Source organism: Panthera tigris, chromosome C1 (assembly GCF_018350195.1).
Source record: "Panthera tigris isolate Pti1 chromosome C1, P.tigris_Pti1_mat1.1, whole genome shotgun sequence".
NCBI classification, from domain to species: Eukaryota; Metazoa; Chordata; class Mammalia; order Carnivora; family Felidae; genus Panthera; species Panthera tigris.
The window spans coordinates 51,609,122-51,615,121 of record NC_056667.1 but is presented as its reverse complement, the minus strand read 5'-3'; positions in this window follow the sequence as shown (position 1 = coordinate 51,615,121).

Sequence of the window (6,000 nt, the reverse complement as noted above, 5' to 3'; positions counted from 1 at the left end):
TATGAAAATATAAATATATATTTATCTATATATGTGTATATCTGACACTTTGTTTTATGCTGAGGAAAAAACTGAGTCATGAAGAGGTTAAAAGACTTGGTTAAATCACTCAGTTGATGAGGGGCAGGGTTGTGCCAATGAAGTGGTCTTCCTTCTACTTCATCATTCTGCTCAGTCATCAGGCACCTTTGTGTAGGGCAGGCTGGGGTAAGAAAACTGAGGTGATGTTGCCCAGTCTTTGCAAATAAATGCAACTCTAAGGGTTTTCCTCAGTCTTCAGTGCTCATTAATTAACAATCTGTCTTAGCGTGCTTGAGTTGCTATAACAAAATATCATGGGCTGGGCAGCTTAAACGACATAAATTTGTTTTCTCACAACACTGGAGGCTAGAAGTCCCAGATCAAGGTCTGGCAGGGGAGATTCCTGGTGAGAACTTTCTTCCTGGCTTATAGATGGCTACCTTCTGTCTCCTCAAATAACCTCTCCTCAGGTGTGTGTGTGTGTGTGTGTGTGTGTGTGTGTGTGTGTGTGTGTGTGTACGCGCTTGTAGGAGACACAGAGTGAATCTCTGCTGTCAGGTGTCTGTGTGTGTGTGTGTGTGTGTGTGTGTGTGTGTGTGTGTGGGAGACACAGAGTGAATCTCTGCTCTTCTTACAAGGTCACCAGTCCTATTTGATTAGTGCCCAACCCTTATCTCCTCATTTAACTTTATCTCCTAAAGACTCTATGTCCAAAGACATCCAGATGGCCAACAGGCACATGAAAAGATGCTCAATGTCACTCCTCATCAGGGAAATACAAATCAAAACCACACTGAGATATCACCTCATGCCAGTCAGAGTGGCTAAAATGAACAAATCAGGAGAATATAGATGCTGGAGAGGATGTGGAGAAACAGGAACCCTCTTGCAATATTGGTGGAAATGCAAACTGATGCAGCCACTGTGGAAAACAGTGTGGAGTTTCCTCAAAAAATTAAAAATAGATCTACCCTATGACCCAGCAATAGCACTGCTAGGAATTTACCCAAGGGATACAGGAGTGCTGATGCATAGGGGCACTTGTACCCCAATGTTTATAGCAGCACTTTCAACAATAGCCAAATTATGGAAAGAGCCTAAATGTCCACCAATTGATGAATAGATAAAGAAGTTGTGGTTTATATATACGATGGAATATTACTTGGCTATGAGAAAGAATGAAATATGGCCTTTTGTAGCAACATGGATGGAACTGGAGAGTGTTATGCTAAGTGAAATAAGTCATACAGAGAAAGACAGCTACCATATGTTTTCACTCTTATGTGGACCCTGAGAAACTCAACAGAAGACCATGGGGGTGGGAAAAGAAATGAAAAAAAAAGAGAGGGAGGGAGGCAAACCATAAGAGACTCTTAAAAACTGAGAATAAACTGAGGCTTGATGGGGGGTGGTAAGGAGGGGAAAGTGGGTGATGGGCATTGAGGAGGGCACCTGTTGGGATAAGCACTGGGTGTTGTATGGAAACCAATTTGACAATAAATTTCGTATTAATAAATAAATAAACAAATAAATAAAGGCTCTATGTCCAAATACAGTCACATTGTGGGTTAGGACTTCAACATATGAATGGAGGGGCAGGGAGAGGAAAACAATGTGTCATTTCAGAAAACATAAAAAAAATTTTTTTAACGTTTATTTATTATTGAGAGACAGAGAAAGACATAGCATGAGCATGAGAGGGGCAGAGAGAGGGGGAGACAGAGAATCCCAAGCAGGCTCCAGGCTCTGAGCTGTCAGCACAGAGCCTGATGAGGGGCTTGAACTTACAAACCACGAAATCATGGCCTGAGCATAAGTAGGACGCTTAACCAACTGAGCCACCCAGGTGCCCTGAGAAAACATTTTAACCTACCCCCCCAACTCTTTTTGAATATTCAATTATGAAAATAATGAACTATGGATAAACTCAAGTTTTCATTAGTACAGCAAAAGAACTTGCAAATCACCTAATAATTCTTGAGTGCCTACTATGCACCATTATAAGCACCTTATGTGTATTAACTCATTTCATCCTCACACCACCTTAATAGATAGATACTATTTTAATTCCCATTTTGTAAATAAAGAAATGGAACCTGTCCAATATCACACAACTAGTAAGAGACAAGGCTATGATTTGAACCCAGATGGTCTGGCTCTAGAGACCGTGCTCTTAACCTCACCTTCATATTGCTTATACTTATTATAGTTATTTCCAATTTCCTGTGGCAAATAAACAGGGTTATATAAAACAAATAAAACTGGAAAATAATATATATATTTATATAGCTTATTCATGTAAACTGCTTACAATAATTATTTTAAATTAAAATGAAAAAAATAGGGGTGCCTGGGTGGCTCAGTTGCTTGAGCATCTGACTCTTGGCTTCAGCTCAGGTCATGATCTCACAGTTTTGTGAGATCAAGCCCCACATCTGGCTCTGCACTGATAGCTTGGAGGTTGCTTAGGATTCTCTCTCCCTCTCTCTCTGCCCCTCCCCTGCTCACACTATCTCTGTCTCTCTCAAAATAAATAAACTTAAAAAATTTTTTAATACAAAAATAGAAGCAATTTGGGGCACCGGCTGGCTCAGTTGGAAGAACATACAGCTCTTGATCTCAGGGTCATGAGTTCAAGCCCCACATTGGGTGTAGAGATTACTCAAATGAATAAATAAATTAAAACTTTAAAAGGATGGAAGCATGGGGCACCTGGGTGGCTCAGTTGGTTAAGCATCTGACTTTTGATTCCAGCTCAGGTCATGATCTCCCAGTTCATGGGTATGAGGCCCGTGTCAGGCTCTGCGCTGATGTCATGGAACCCACTTGGGATTCTCCCCCCACACCCCTCCCTCTCTCTCAAAATAAATAAATAAACTTTAAAAAAATGGAAGCAATTGAGCATTATCGCCAACTCAAGTCAGTAATGCATGAGGAAAGCATCCTTCCTAAACCTTTGGAGAATTCCAGCTACCTACTTATATTCTGTATAATGGGAACACTGAAATATTGCCACTTGCCTTTATTAGAATAATGAATTAGAGGTCCTTAATATATCCTAACAATACAATTTATTTTGTAAGTACCAAGTATACTTGGAAACAAAACAACCTCCCTGCTAAACTAGGGTTACCAACTGTCCCAGTTTGTCTGGGACTATCCCTCTCTTCCAGTCCATAAAATTTGTATCTTCTCTGGAACCAGAAATAACTGTACTCATCCAAGCATGTTATTTATTTATTTATTTATTTATTTATTTACTTATTTATTTATTTTTGCCATGTCTTTGGTTTTTAGTGTTCAAAAGCCAAAAATTCAACTTACTTTGTTTCTTATGGTTTCCTTTTCCTGAGGCAGTAGATGATGTTCTAGCTGGGAATGGTGAGAGGGACGGGATAAAAAAAGAAAAGGCCAAAACATATATTTCTTATTATAAATCATGGTATCATACTAAAGGACATTATGCTAAGTGAAATGAACCAGAGATAGAAAGAGAAGTATTGTATGATTCTGTATATATGTGGAATCTAAAAAACTCAAAATAATAATAGAAGCAGAGAGTAAAATGATTGCCAAGACTGGAGGAGAGTGGGAGGAAATGGAGAAATGTTGGTAAAGGGTACAAACTTCCAGTTATAAGATGAATACATGCTGGGGATCTAATCTGCAGTATGGTGATTATAGTTAATACTGTATTGTATACTACAAACTTGCTGAAAGAGTAAATCTTAAATGTTCTCACCAAACAAAGTAAAATAAAAAATAAAATAATAGGGGCGCCTGGGTGGCTCAGTCGGTTAAGCGGCCAACTTCGGCTCAGGTCATGATCTCGCGGTCCGTGAGTTCGAGCCCCGCGTCGGGCTCTGTGCTGACAGCTCAGAGCCTGGAGCCTGTTTCGGATTCTGTGTCTCCCTCTCTCTGACCCTCCCCCGTTCATGCTCTGTCTCTCTGTCTCAAAAATAAATAAACGTTAAAAAAAATTAAAAAATAAAATAATAAAATCAATGAATAAGTAAAAACTTGCATCACAAGAGTCCAAAACTTATTCGTAGGAAACACAATTCTTCCCTGCTGTCAAATCCACAAATCCATATCCAGAGGGCTATATTTTTCCCAACTCTAGAAATTAGCCTGGCTTGGTACAGGTCTCCAAATATCCTAATAAGCTTCACCCTAGTTGTTTCTTCTCTCTTCTCCCCAAGGCTAGGAAACGTTACATAGTTTGGTCAGGTGAGACTCTTTTATCTGTTGTTCCAAAATGAATTGTCAGTGACTAAACTTTTTCCCTGAGTACATAGGCTTTTGACAGGAAAAGAGCCCAGTCTCTTTCACAAAGCTTCCTTATCATGGCATTATTTTTTTTTTCTTAGCATCTTTGCCTTTTAATATAAGTTTTGTTTTGGGGCGCCTGGGTGGCTCAGCTGGTTGAGCGTCAGACTTCTGCTCGGGTCATGATCTGTGAGTTCGAGTCCTGCGTTGGGCTCTATGCTGACAGCTCAGAGCCTGGAGCCTGCTTCGAATTCTGTGTCTGCCTCTCTCTCTCTGCCCTTCCCTTGCTCATGCTCTGTCTCTCTCTCCTTCAAAAATAAACAAAAACATTAAAAAAATAAAGAAAAATAATAAAAGTTTTGATTTCATCATTTCTGAGTTTAACACATTTCTTCTAAAAATAGAGCTCTTTGCTTGTTCTGAAACTTAACTTCCACTTGGAGGTGACAGGGAATAAGGCTCACCATAATTCTGGGGTGACGCTTCCAGTGTTTCTTGGTCACAGACCCTTCATGGGACTCTGGATGCTCATGGCAAGAAGAAGTCCATTTGAAATCCATGGCACTGAATAAACAACAGAAAGTTCCAAGCTCCCACCTATGCCTGGTGTGGACCCACCCGAATGTGACTCACACACAGCCAGATGGCAACAGCCCTTCCTCCAGGAGGTATGGACAGAGGGATCTCGCACACATCCACCAGAAGATGGCAGAGTCCCCTTCTAGCCCCACTGGTTAAGAATGTAAGTTCAGGGGCGCCTGGGTGGCTCAGTCGGTTAAGCGTCTGACTTCGGCTCAGGTCACGATCTCGCGGTATGTGAGTTCGAGCCCCGCGTCAGGCTCTGTGCTGACTGCTCAGAGCCTGGAGCCTGTTTCAGATTCTGTGTCTCCCTCTCTCTCTGACCCTCCCCCATTCATGCTCTGTCTCTCTCTGTCTCAAAAATAAATGTAAAAAAAATAATAATAATAAAAAAATTTAAAAAAGAATATAAATTCAGAAACACGCAAGACATAGGGATGCAGGGCTGAGGATGTTACACTCCTGCTCTGGGCCAATGAAGAACCCATGGCATTATTTTTGCCATGAACTCCAAAATGTCTGTTTTAAAACTTAAGGACTTGGGGTGCCTGGGTGGCTCAATTGGTTGAGTGTCCTACTTTTGATTTTGGCTCAGGTCCCAATCCCAGGGTCACATGATCGAGCCCCGCTTCAGGCTCTGTGATGAATGTGGAGCCTGCTTAATATTCTCTCTCTCTCCCTCTTCCCCCTACCCCCAACTCATGCTGTCTTTCTCAATAAGTACATATATTTAAATAATATATAAATATACATATTTATATATTATTTATATATATTTATATATATATATTTATATAAATAATATATATATTATTTAAGTGTATATATTTATATATATACATATTTATATAAATAATATATATATATTTAAAACGCAAGAACTAAACAGAGGGGCACCTGACTGGCAAAGTGGGTAGAATGTCTGATTCTTGATCTTGAGGTTGTGATTTCGAGCCTCACCTTGGGTGTAGAGACTATTTAACAATAAAATCTTTTTTTTTTCTTTAGAGAGAGAGAGGGTGCAAGTGAAGAAAGGGCAGAGAGAGAGGGGGAGAGAGACAGAGAGAAGCGGGTCTCACCCAAGGCAGGGCTCATGTTTACCCATAGTGGGCCATAAACTCACCTGAGGTG